Source organism: Dysidea avara, chromosome 15 (genome assembly GCF_963678975.1).
Source record: "Dysidea avara chromosome 15, odDysAvar1.4, whole genome shotgun sequence".
Lineage (NCBI taxonomy): Eukaryota > Metazoa > Porifera > Demospongiae > Dictyoceratida > Dysideidae > Dysidea > Dysidea avara.
Genome location: NC_089286.1, coordinates 9,462,009 through 9,476,597, shown reverse-complemented (window position 1 = coordinate 9,476,597; position 14,589 = coordinate 9,462,009). Strand labels below are relative to the sequence as shown.

Genomic DNA, 14,589 nt, shown 5'->3' with positions numbered 1-14,589 from the left:
GTGAGTAAGTGATGTGTGATTAGTGAGGTTGTGTTGTTTCAGTGTATCCTTAAATGTCGCTGACAATTTAGTTGAAAATGATTTAATTTAACTGCTGAACCAGCATAGTACAGATCTCTATTGCTACACATTTTACTTGTGATGTAATCAGTGCTAAAATGATACCTAGGGTTTTACCCTAACACTTAATGACAAAACCCGTAATTGAAATCAAACACGTAGAAAGAATTTTTAATCAAGGAACAGCAAGTTGCTGTTTTTCATTGCTTCATAACCAGTAAGCCTCTGTAGTTACAGTGTTCTTTTGATTTTCTCCAAGTAACCCAATGACTTGACCAATGTGTAGTTTAGGCTACCCCACCTAATGTTGCTAGTTATATACGTCTGTCATATTTGGGTGGGTTAAGGGTTCAATGTTGTTAAGTGTAGCATTTTGCTTAAATGTAAAACCACAATTAAAAGGTTCAGTGTAGGCTATAAAAGACACACAGTGTACACATTTAGTTATGATGGCCAGTGATGATAACAATTGACCAGTTCTGCTACTGAGTAGATTATGATGACCATATCTATCGATCTATCTGAGGCCATGACAAAAATGCTAATTTGTGTAGCTTTGAATTAGATTTTGGACAATAGGAATTTTAGAATGGTGCAATATGTGACCATTGTTCAATGTTAGACAGGCATTTATTAATAAACCAGGTATCATCTAGTTCTTGTACATACCAAAATTTGCCAAGGATAATTGTATATGCTTCCAGGAATTACATGGCTTTTTTACTGATTAGACATGCCAGTACCCATGGTTATGGATGAAGGATAAAACAGTTTCAAAACTTTGTCCCAGCCCTACTAGAGATACTATATATGTAACTGCTAATACTGCTCTTCCTTATTTGTAAATAACAAAGGTTGCGTGTGCACTAATTTATTAGAGTATTTATAAAACATAAACTCATGCATGCTAGTATCATTATACACATGCTCCATGACTTGCATATAAGAAGATCAGCTGTCTGTGAGTCCAGTCCACTAAATACATTAGACCATGTATACATATGATGATGTTTTGTTTTAATAAAATCATTTGTATTTGTACTGTAGATATAATTTTTTTTTTAAAAACTTTTAATTTGCAAACTAAAACAACAGTAAAACAAACAACCTTGTTGTACTGACAACTGAACTATTTCTCTGATTAAATATTCAATGACCATATTTGTGACCATCTCAGCAAAGCTTTGTTACGTAGTTCACTGCCTCAGTTTTATCTACAGTTCCCAAGGTAATGTGTCGGTCCATTATGATGAGTAGTGTCGGAATTATAGTGCTAGGCAGTGAGAAGAGCATTGTATGTATAGTAACTATACTGAAAGAAAGCTACTGGCACATAAATTTGCAGCCATTGCATTGGTCTGAAGAGTTTGGAATGTTTGCTATGAACTGTTTTCACTCTACTCGCACATACATACAAGTAGTGAATGTTTTTCAAATTAAATGTTGACATTGTTTTAAGCAAGTGCACATATCTTGAATATCTTTAGGCTACAGAAATGATACAAAGGTGTTTAAACTCACTATGAACGGATAAACAAGATGATTTTATCGATTTTAAAACTTGCTTTACTGCGTAATTGCAAAATTAAAAGCATATTGTTTTCTGTAAAGCATGCATTATTTTATCTATTATTTTTCTTCCTATATGTTGGAACAGTTATGTTTGCGAACTACATGTTGTATGTGGTGTTTTGCAATTGTTAAGATGGTCAGATTTGTTTTCAATGTTTATTGTTACAAAATGGTCTTTGTTAACAGGGATGCACGTAACATGGCTAGAGATGTGCCCAGTGCCCTAACAACCATCCTCCAGACACAAGGGAACATGGACGAGTGTCAGGCAGCCTCCTACATCAAGGAACTTCAGAGTGAGAACCAGTTCTTGCAAGATGTGTGGAGCTGAGACAAAATATCTTAGTAGTCAATTATAATTTTCAATGATAATATATTACCCATTAGTGATGTAGTATATTAAGTTGTTGTTATTATTGTTGGTGTATCTTTTGTATGCAAAACCTTATGAGTGAACAGTTCAGTATGCACAACAGTGTGTTACAAAATGTGAATTGTACACAAGTTCTGCGTCAGTACATAGGACAGAAAGCAGCAACAATTTTACTCCATAACACTGATCACTTTGTTATGCTAATAATAACAATACTGCAGAATGCTTGGAATCTGTTTATTCAGCTTGCAGCAATTTGGCATCTTTTGATTTGTCCTATCAGCTGCTTCCACAATTGAAGGGGTCAACGGCAAAAGGGGACAAGTGCCATTTGAAAATTTAGGTGACCATATGGTGGGCATTAAACAGAACTTTGGGACATTATTGAACTACTGTAATATTTGGTAAAAATTTATTTGAGACTGCCATGTATTTTTAAATTCTGATGTTTACTTAGTGACAACATTATTCATATGGCTAAAACAATCCATTCCAATTTTTAAAAATTGATGATCTGAAATGGCACATGACCACCTTTTCCACTGACCCCTTCAATTGTTACTATATCAAAACTAGTCTGGTTACAATCCTGGCTACATCTCTGTCGTCTTTTCTAGCTGTAATAGCATATCTACATGTATCTGTTTTGTGACAACTCTTGTTATGCAAGTCTAGTGGTGACCAGTCCTGTATGTACATTGAGATGAACATTACCAGTAGTGACATCAGGTGAGCAACTAGTGTGTTCATAGTACTGGTATTGTTTGTAGTACCTTATACAATGCAATTTATGAGATTTTTTATACTATTGAGGTCTGTATGGAATTTTATGGCTACTTAACATGTACCTACATATTTTCAGTAGTTATCCATACTATGGTATAGTTACTTGTGTCACTTGTTACTGGTGGTATCCATTACAGGTGATCATGTTGCCATTTATACTGAGAATGATTTGGACTTTAGATTGAAGAACTACTAGAAGTGAACCTAATGAACAAGGATGGCGTGTGTGTGTGTGTGCACAGACGCACATACATATCTATTCACCTCACTCAGATCAAGAAGCACCTCCACCAAATACTACCACGCCCTACTTCACTACACTGACATCACCAGCTTAGTCAGGAGTAATGTACACTGTATTGAAGGAGTTACCGGAATACTACTCCAATGAAAAAGACTAACAATACCTCAACAACATCACAGTGTTCCTACTGATGAAAGTGAAGGAAAGGTGTATAGTGTGTGTGTATGGAGGAAGTAGTGATATATTGGCCCATGTGTAAGTGATTGCACGTGTGTATTATAGTATTTATATAGGGTATGAATCTTACTTGGATAGTAGCCCTTAGAAGCTGGTGGTCTTTGGGATTCATCGACAAACTTCAGTCCTGCATCTTAATGTTGATCCTTTTCAAAATATTTTTTTTAAATACGTGTAAATATTATAGACTGTAATTACACAATTACTCATTAGTTATACAAGCACACAAAAATTGGAATTTTCAACTAGAGTAGGGACCATAGCACATCGATAAAAGTACTGAAACAAGTTGGAGTAGTGCGTGATATTAAATCACAGTAAAACAATAAGAAGTGTTATATCCCCACTGTGCTCAAGATACCATAATGGAAATGTACAGTAGGGATATAACACTTCTTATTGTTTTACTGTGAATTAATATCATGCACTACTCCAGTACTTTTTATCGATGTGCTATAGTCCCTACTCTAGTTGAAAATTCCAATTTTTAGGACTGAATGGGACACAACGGAGGACACTAGTAAATCCATGGAGAATATGTTGTACATACTGCGGTATGCCAAAATTACCCGAAAGGCACCTTTCGGGCTGAAGCAACATCAAACAGTGAAAAAATCAAGCCCGTAGCCTTAGCCGTTATCGAATTATGCATGTCTGAAGGCATCAGTCAGTCAGAAAATTCCATTTAATAATTTTTTTTAAAAATCCATAATAACTTATTGAAAGTGTTTTGGGTTGATCTGAAAGCTTGTTTGGGCTTAGTTTTACCTGACCAATACTGCCTCATCATCAACAGAGAATATTGAGGCTTGTTTTTGAGTGATGTTTTTTTTGTGGGCCACACCTACTCCTTTGTCGTCTCTACTATACAGTAATGTAACTTCTGGACACTGGTACAGGGTACCAGAAGTTAGTGCAGCACCATCAGTGCTGGTACCCTATAAAGTTCTTAGATAATTGTTTCCTCATACAATATGTATTTGAGTGCATATTATTGTTGTTACTCCAAAAGATACACTCCAGCTCAATACACATCACAGTAGAGTACTCAAGAGAACTGGTAAGGAGTATCCACCAGCTGATTTAAGAAGATCATTTGATGATAAGATGGATTTCTCTTATATTGTCAAATATGTTTGAACACTTGTGCACACCAACAGAATTTGGGTCATTACTCAAAAAATGTTAACTTGTTAGTTCTATACAATATGTAAAACATTGCAGTTATATGTTCTCCCAGAAAAAAAGTAACAAGTTACACATTACTTTGAGGGTTGTAACTAGTAATATTATATTTGTTCATTATAAGTTTTAGCCTACTATAAGTCCAACCTTCTAAGTACAGGTTCCCAGCCTGCTACAAGGGACACGTTTCTCTGGTGTAGTTTACTCTCAAAACATACTTTGTTGTATTGCCTTAGTCTCAAGGGCACTCCCCATACACTATCACTCTTTGTTCTTGCCTGTAAGGCCGTCTCCAGCACTGTCAGGACCCAAAATGCAACCAATCAGATACAATACACATTAAAAAGAAGTAATTCTTTGTAATTTCTGAATGTAAGTAATGGTTGTAACGCTGTGGGGGGTGCATTGCCTGATATGTACGCACGATGCCCGAGGGCATACATATCAGGTAATGCACAACTTACAGTGTTGCAACTAATATGTTACACTTCAAAGTAGCTTTGTAAAGTAGTTCTAACCCTTTTCAAGTTACTTTTACAGTAGTTTTAAGCTGCTAAATTCACTTTTAAGTTAAATGCCTTTGATGTGGTTGAGGGTGCTTTTAATGTGGTCTGGCATTTGTTCAGGATCCTTTGTGGTGGTTGAATATATCATTATTGTTACTATATCAAAGCTTCATATTAGCTCTTACTATAACACTAGTACTTACTATGTAAGGTTTTCAAAATGTATAAGAAACCTTATCACCACGAGACAGTTTTGATTGTGGGATTCGGTTGGTCTCAATTGAGAGCCACAGGAGGCTCAATTGTAGGCCACAGGAGATCACTGAAGCCCACAATGTAAAGTGGATGTTGGTCATATAGGTTTCATATACATTTTACTACAGTATTCAATAGTAAGAAGCATTAAAGCTGTACAGTTTGTGGAATGCAGTAAGTGTGCCACATCACATTTGTAGCATAAAGAATTCCTTTGATCTGAGGTGTCAAAGTGTTACATTATCTGTTATATATTACTTGTTACTCTGTCATTGTAACATGTTATATTACTCATTACTGCAAAAGTAATATTATTATGTTACATAACCCTATTAAGCAACCAAAAGCATCAAAAATGGTGGAAAAATCTAGTAAAACCATATGCTGTTTGTGTCCACTTTAAACAAGTGGATATAAATGACATTAATGGTATAAGCCAGACTTTATGACATCGTATACCTGTATCCAGTATGTTTGCTGAAAAGCTTGCTATAATTAAATAAATCTGTGAACCAATCCTTGACCAGTAGGTTGCTGTGTTTTATGCCACATCCAAAAAATGGCTATTTATAATAGTTAGCATTAATACACAAATCTGATTACAACTGTTTCCCACAGGTGACGACTCCTCTGTGGTTCCTATTTATGTCTGCAAGTCCACCCTGAGGCTACCATATTGTTCAACATGTCCTGTGATAAACCAGGTACTGGACTGGCTCCATTCAGAGGGTTCATAAAGGATAGATGTGTCACCAAGAATGAAGGTACTAATTTTGTTGTATCAGCGCAATTAAAAATCATTGATTTAATTTCAGTGATAAAAGTAGTGAAACAAGACACATGAATGATGGTAGATATTACAACTACATATTATATAGTTATGTGGGAAAATCCCTCCATTGGCATAATGCCACCATCTGTTCAATGCCGAAGGAGGGATTTTCCCACGTTGCTATGTTGTAATAGCTGCCATCATTCATATGCTTCACTACTTTTTATCACTGGAACCCTACTTTATGTTAATTATGTACGCTAGTTTGTTAACTTTATTGTGATCACATAGCTATGTTATACATGTGTGGCTGTGACTGCTTTATTAGAGTATTTTGATCTCGCTACTTACCTTAAGTGAGCTATGCAATGGATTAATGCATGGTTAGTTATTGTTTTAAAACTGCGACTGATTGCAGGCAGATCATTAATAAGAGGCATGGTCATGACATACTCTGATCATTAAGGGTGTCAGTGGTGGCATGTTCTGAGTTTTTAAGAACGTAGTTGTACCATGCAATTGTTTTATAAGCGCAGGCAGCTACATATATTTACTCCCCTTACAGTAGTGTAGGTGCTTCAAATAGTTTTGGGCATCTAAATATGTTCCTGTTGATATGGAAATTTAGCACCTTGATATGGTTTTGTTACATGAAGAAGAAAAAGACAACCATGTAATTGAAGATAAAAGAAAGGGCAAGGCATAGAGGTCAGAACTAGGAAAGGAACTGAGTTTGTTACTGTGATGTGAATGTGCTGCTTTGTTTGGCCTCCAGCCTTGTGACTGTTGTCAAGCTGGCAGGCATGCAAGCAGACCAGTTTTAGTAATTAAAAAAAAATTCAATTATCGGCCTTCTGTAAATGTTTACTTGATTTTAGCACTGAGAAATAGGACTATTCTGTGATTTTCGTCGCTTATGATATTTCTGTGATGGTTTTAACAGCACCATGTGGCGGGCACTGTTCACTTTAGGGGAGAATCCTACTAAACAGTACCACCATACTGTTTGATATTATGTGATCTCAGGAGGTTATGTGTGAAGTTGATGGGATTCAAATTATGTGCATTTTTATATGTTGTTTGAACACACTTGTTATGAAATGTGTTTTAAGAGATTACAGAGTTGTCTTATCATGAACCACAGTAGTAGGGCCACCTACGGAGGGGGGGGGGGGGTTGGGGAATTTTTACCTGTTTAAAAGATCAATATACTCTAATAGAGCAGTCAGATCTTGATACTCTAATAGAGCAGTCACAGTATTCTTCAGAGGAGCAGTGTTGCAAGCTTATAAATAAGGAGATATGGTTGGTAGTTGGTGAGGGGCAGCTATTGTCATTGTCAGCATGTAATGACCTTTTTTTGGGTCTTCCACTTACAGCTAGGCTGAAGTTGTGATTCAGAGTGGAACCCTCCTTGCTCCTTGGGCTCCACTTTAACTCTTTTCCCTGAGCCCTTGATTTCTCTGGGTGGCCCTGCACGATAGTGGCTCATGATAGGAATCGCAGTGGAATTTCTGCAAACCTCTTCTTTTCCTCACACTGTAGTGTTAGCTGACTAATTTTAAGCTCAGATTCAAGGCTTTATCAGCACTTCTCAACCTTAGAAGATCACATATAGCATCTCTGATAACCATTTCTTGTTGTAGACAATTTGTTTTGAGCTAAGCGCAGTGTACAACAGGATAGGCGCCACCTTAGATAACTGATAGTGTGTGTACTTTGTACCAGCTTACTCATTGATATTTCCATAACTAAGCATCAAGTTACAACAGTATAGTAGAGTAGCTTTGTCTTTCAAATTAAAACTATATGTGGGTGGTGTCATATTGTCTCGCCACGATTTGTAAATAGCCCCAGCCCCCAATGACCACAACTTGTTGAAAACATTGTTCCATCAACTAACTGCCTATTTAAATTAACCACAATAACTTATCCTTCTGGCATTAGTAATACATGGTCAGTGACTACATGCATGCACACACACATACTACACTATACCAACACATCCTAATATGTAGGAGTACAGCACAGTTGACTGCTTATAACAAGAATGTATATGACAACTGCAACAACAGCTAGCTAGCACAAGATTTCTGTTGGATCATTTTGTATGTTGTGGATCTGTGATGCACTCATGTATAATCAGAGCTATACAACATATGCAACATTAATATCATATACCAAAAGTTCCAACTTTCCGTTAGTCCTGTCCTGCCATGCAGGATCTTAAATGCAGTCACAAGAATCATAAACAACTTTTATGTGCTATTTTCTCTATTGCAAAAGGTAGCTAGTAGCATTTCTTACACTGTATGTACTATAGCTGCGTACTTTATATGTATGCAAGCGTTGTGTAACGGACTGTACATAGCTGAAAAGCGAAGTGTAATGACCTCTATCAAGTCAGTAATTGATATTTGGGTGCGTTTGATCAAAAAAAATTCCTCTGGTGCCATCCTTTCTTTGATGTGGTATATGCAGGTTCACCAGTCATAGTAATGTTACAAAAAAGTAAAGAAACAAAAAATTGAGAATTTTAGGGATCATAGAAAAAAATGTAGGGAAACAAGTAGGGCTGAGCAATATTATTGTTTTAGGGATATATCACGATATTTTGAGAGTATTGATATCGCAATATTTTGTTATTAACTATAGTAATACCATACTGTCATTAAAAATTCACTTATTATGCAGTACTTGGCTAAGAATCCTTGTAAGTGATAGAGCCCACCCACCTGGACCCCTGCAGAGTAGAGCTGAAACGAATATCAAATTTAGTATTGAATTGTATTGTGAGTGAATAATCCGAATAGTTTGAATATTTTATTTTTTTAATTTACGTGACTTGATTTGTAATTCTCTATTTTAAATTCTAAGGTAGTATTTCAAATACACTACAATTACCTTTTACCACTGAAATAATAGGAAATATAATTAGAAATAAAGTAAAATTGCAGTTATAGTTTATTTACTTTCTATTTGAAAGCTTACGAATACTTGCATAACCGAGCGAATATCTAAGTGAATTGAATGTTTGTTTCAGCTCTACTGCAGAAAGGTGCGAACATCATAACATAACCTCAAAGCATGTGTTACAATAACTGTTAGTGTATGCTCATATACTATCTATGGCTTGCTTTAAGGACTTCTTTGTGACAAAAAAACTTTTATTCAGTGCAATTTCCTGCTGTCTGATAAAACTAATTGCCTACCTACCTGATTCCTTCAGATCAGTGTACAGTAGATCTACGTATGACATAACAATGTGGCTACAGACTAGATCTTTTCACTGTTAGAAATGCCTTCTGGCGTACTGCAGTATGTACTGTACAATGCATGCATCATGGACTTAACTTTGTCTTCCTTAACCTTTGTGTCCTACATATGTCATATGCTGACAGTGCAAGGTGTCAATTCATGGTAGCATGTTCCCACCAGCTATCACATTTATAACAGAAAATCATCTCTATTATCTGTAAAGACTAGAATGCTTGGAGAGGTGGTTCTCATAATGTTCTTCATTTGTAATGTTGTGTAACTAGCTGTAGCTGAAATTGGAGTGTAATGGTCATTTCATTTCTTCAGTAATTGATATTTGGGGTGTGCGTTCAGGCACAAAATTAATTTTATGATATGTCTGGTGCCATTCTTCCTGTGAGTTCACCTGTCATGGAGAACTTTCCAACTAATTCACAATTGTGTGAGTGGGATGTTGTGACATTCAGGTGAATTGTATCTACTGTAAGTGTAGTGTAGTGCTTGTTACTTCTGTAATAGCTAATATGTGTACAAACTAGACAGTTATAATAGTACAGCAGTTTCAGTACTTCTTGCATTTTTTTTATTCACAGTGTGATCCAGGAATGGTATTATGCAGCACAAATATTTTATTCAACTCCAAGTGCACTTACGTATGTATGTGTGAGGAGAATTTATCTTGGTATGTATCATACCTGACTGTTGTACTCATGATGGTGTGCACAATTAGAAATATAGATTATTTAATTCACTCCAGGACCTGTCAATTTTATAGCGCACACACATGCGTAGGCAGCAGCACAGCTACATTACACATTTTGTACGAGACATTTTGTATAGCATTGCAAGAAGTGCTAATAACTGAGCAATGATGTACTGTTTCTTTGAGCCAATAATTTTTGTACTACACTACGTAGCTTGTATCTGATTTACTGAATTGCCAACTTCATCAAAAACAACAGGGATTAACACAAGTCTGAGCCATCCTTGTATGGATATACTGCAAGTGGATTCAAGTACATACAGCATTATGGTCCAAACCCACAATTAAAATTGCATATCTTTGGTCAGGTTATAAATACATAATCAAAACACTATTTTAGTAGCTGTCATCCAGCAGCTGTCAGCCTATAATACACCAGTACAATGAGGTTACTACACTGTATGGTAGCTACTGGCAGTACTCAGTGTGATACCTGTTTACTAGGGCCATTCAGTTAGACTGAACACTCAATCCATCACCCTGGTTAGCTGACAACCAGTGGTGACCCACTAGGCCTAGTCATTGGCTGTTCAGTAGGTTGTTCCACAACCCTACAAATCTGGATATGGTAACCCAGGTTAGGTTGGTGGAGTGCTTAGGAGCATCTCCCTAACCTTTTGTGCATCTCTTATCAGTTATTTCTAGTCTAGATAATTATTTCTTTTTGCGATAGTACATGTTATCTCCCTAACCTTTGTGCATCTCTTATCAGCTATTTCTAGTCTAGATAATTATGTCTTTTTGCGATAGCACATGTATTTACAAGGTCTTTTTTAGCCTTTCTCAATGTCTATCTGGTCTGGTAAACTACTCTGCTCCTAGTGTGTAATAGTGCTGGGCGATATAGAATTTTATTATGTCATATTTCATGATTCACAATATGAATTATGTGTTACAATATTTTAGCATATACATATGCTTAGTTTCTTTTATCAGGTGAAAAGTATGTACTACACTGTACATGGGAGTATGGTTAAATAGTACACAAATACAGCATCATAATTATGCATTCGGTTTTATATGGCTAACTGAGAATTTTAAAACAATTTATTGTTTTGCATACTGGCAAGTTTCAGTACTTTGGATTCACTAAAAACTTAATCTATGATACCTGATACCTTATATCATCTTCATCTGCTAACCATAGTGACTCTTTCGAGTACTCTTCTCCAACACTGGCCTACTACTTCTCATACACAAATTTGGATAGCTAGTGAGGTAAGCTAGAGTCTTTTCAAATACTGGGTGCAGTGTGAGTCCTGGCTAAACCATCTTTCAAACTCTTGTTGTACTGATTAGATCGAATGTGCTCTATTACAATTTAGAAAAAGTTTACATGATATTGGATGTCTGAGGTTACTTAACCCAATAGAAACCAGTGGCAGGGTTACTAAATAGTCAGTAACCTATGGTCTCACTGGTGGTTGTTTACTACATTTATCAAATAAAAATCAGCAAAGCCGAAAACAAAATCTCCTTACTGTTAGGCTACTTTCTGGCATCATTAGTGTTCAGATAGTCCAGACATTCGATACGCCAATGTCTGCATGGCACAGTGTGGATGGTGTGGTACTGACACTATAAACTAGGCACAGTGTGGATGGTGTGGTACTGACACTATAAACTCAAAGGATAAATCTCAATGTTACAGTTTGCTTCTTAATAGCTTACTTTCTGGACAAGACAAGCATCATTCCAACCCGGCAGAGTAACTACTTAATACTGGCACTACATGTAATGTTATGAATGTTACAGCACTGACATGATCTAAGGATAAATCCCAATGCTGGCATGCACAGTTTGCCACTTTTCTCTCACTCTTTATTGTTCAGGAAATTTTTCTAAATCACTTAGAACAGGCCGACATTGGTTTCTATGCTATTTAGAATTTTAGAGCCCCTCAGATGATGTGGGCTTAGCTACTCACAATTAATTACCTCAGCCTGCAGCCTTGGTAATTAAGTTTGTGGATAGCCTCGCCCATGTCATCCTCGGGTCAAGAAATGCTGCGACTCTTTAAAAACTAATAAATAAAGTTGAAGCTCACGTGAAGCTCTAATTATTAATTTACTGGATTACTCCAGTGAATCTCATCATTTTTGCATTACCATTACCAAATGATTAAAGTAAGTAGGCATACATGTCCCACCTCTTCTAGACTTGACCAATCCAACCAACCAAATTGTTATACTGTAGTATGTAACATGGTTGTATATAATTCATTTGTGCATATATACATACAAATTTCAGTAGCCATCAACTATTGCTTACATGCACATAATATTTGTGATATTAGTGGTCACATGATCAGTTACCACATAACTACTAAACCACTAGTGTGGTATTGAATACCACAATGACTTGTAGACATTGTTCGTTATGTTATAAATACATTTTGGTTGCTTATAATTCTGGGTAGCCAGTAGCTACTGCTATCACAATTAGCAGAACTTTACGTACATAATGTAAGTAGCAAACCCACAGTATCCCATGTTGTCACCAACACAGTTGGCTTAGATTGTAACCACGGTGACTTGCATTCCATTATCACAAACTGGATCCAGAATGGATGCTTGATTATGCTAACCTGTGATCACTGGTAATCACCAGTGATCGCCATCACTCAAGACAAACAAGCTGTGATCCAGAGCAATCAAGAGAAAACACCCTGGGGAACACCTAATTAGCTGTTCTTAAGTTGTGATCTTGACTGCTCAAGGACCAGGCAAGCTGCGCATAAGCTGTGATCTCAACTGATCAAGGAGGATACTCACATACAAATGTAGCACGTGCTCAAGAGATGAATCATTGTTGCATCAAACAGGATGAGGCATCATTCAATTGAATTCCTGAGGTTGGCATTATGCCAACTTGCTCACAATAATCTACAACAATGTATGTAGTACTGCTAGCACACATTGGTGTAACACCGATATGCTGAGCAGCACACTGCGGATCCATTACTCTAAATTACATGTAGACAGGATCCAGGAAGGCTGACTGGTAGACCCTGCTTCAGAGCATTCTACCACAAAACCTTTTGGATATATATATATTTTTTTGCAAAACATGACCAAATACAGCATAGTTATGTGGATAAGCATACTTTATGGAAATACAGCACACTTCAGCACTTTGATCCTCCTGTGCAAAGTACAATATACAGTAGTTATAGAGATCATGGAGATTGAGGCACCCTTAAATCTTACTTTCATGACAGCTTGGTTAGGCATAACCAAGCCTAAAGATGCCCTCAGAATCACTTTCAACAAGTTCCCATGATTTAAAAAAAAGTATTTACGTAACTGAAATTTATGACTGACTTATGCCTCCATCCATGCATAATAGATGGTTAACATTATACTAGCTTGATTTCATCTCCTTTAAGCCTGAGGTGTGCCTGAACACCTAAAATGCATGCTCAAGCATGCTAAAATGCATGATGGACTTAACCTTTATCCTCCTTTGTGTGTCATTTCTTTTTAACTATACTGCATAAGTGTTGATTTGTGGGTATACTATTATCACAGAAATCGTCCATAATTTTTGTATTATCTATAACTGGATTGATTGCAGAGGCACTTCTCATATACTGTTTTTATAGCTACAAATGAAATGGAATGGCCACTTCACTTTCAGTGTTGATAAAAAGGGTGTGTGTTCAGATACAATTTTGTGTTATTACATGTATTACCAAGAGTCCATAATAAGAGGACTCTTGATATTACCAAAATGTACATAAAAACAAGAACGTACTTGAAAAAATGGATTTTCAATTCAAGTAGGGATAATAAATGTAATGAACAAGGGAAGTCTGGATTGGATGCTTTGGTATGAGGCATGTATTTTTAGTTCATAAAACTTAACTTAATTACATACATACTTAAATGATTTGTAAATGTCACTACATGCATCACCATACTTACTATTTCGGGTGGCCATAGTCTAAACATTATACTTTTCATTAGCTGACTGACAACTAAGAATCATATTTGTATTCTGATACAAAGTATTGTTTGTTAACAGGATGTATGTAACATGGATGGACACGTGCTCAATGCCCTAACGGCCATCTGGGGAACATGGATGAAGATCAAGCAGCCTCCTACATTCAGAGTGAGAAACACTTCTTGCAAGATGTGTGGAACTGAGACAAAATATGTATCTTTAGAAGTCAACATAGTACAATTTTCAAGGATATATTGTTGTTGCTGGTCTATATCTGTCATGTACAATATCTGATAAGTAAACAGTTCATTACTCACACTAGTGGGTGGTGCCAAAAAATGTGAATTGCATTAGCATATATAGGGTATGATGATGAATGGTTGCAACAATTTTAACTGCATGCATGGCTTGCTTCATTTTCTATAGTAAATTTACCAGCTGAAACATGAAAAGTGAATGTGTAATAAAATTAATGCATTAAAAATATTTTTACATAGTCACGATAGTGTCACCGTACAATACATGGTATACATAAGTCATCACTTGATATAAAAAGACACATGTGCTATTGTGTTATCCAGTGTATAATAAGTGATCGGATTGTTTTATGCTGATCCAAGGACTCAGTGT

The 14,589-nt window shown here is 36.3% G+C and overlaps 1 long non-coding RNA gene across 1 annotated transcript; it reads left to right on the top strand.

Annotated features, from left to right (window-relative positions):
* Positions 1-2,569: 2,569 nt before the first annotated feature.
* LOC136245420 (uncharacterized) lies at positions 2,570-14,319 on the top strand. Its single transcript, XR_010695850.1, has 4 exons — positions 2,570-2,734; positions 2,929-3,290; positions 5,837-5,982; positions 14,038-14,319. It is a non-coding gene; the product is annotated as an uncharacterized lncRNA (long non-coding RNA).
* The last annotated feature ends 270 nt before the right edge of the window (positions 14,320-14,589 follow it).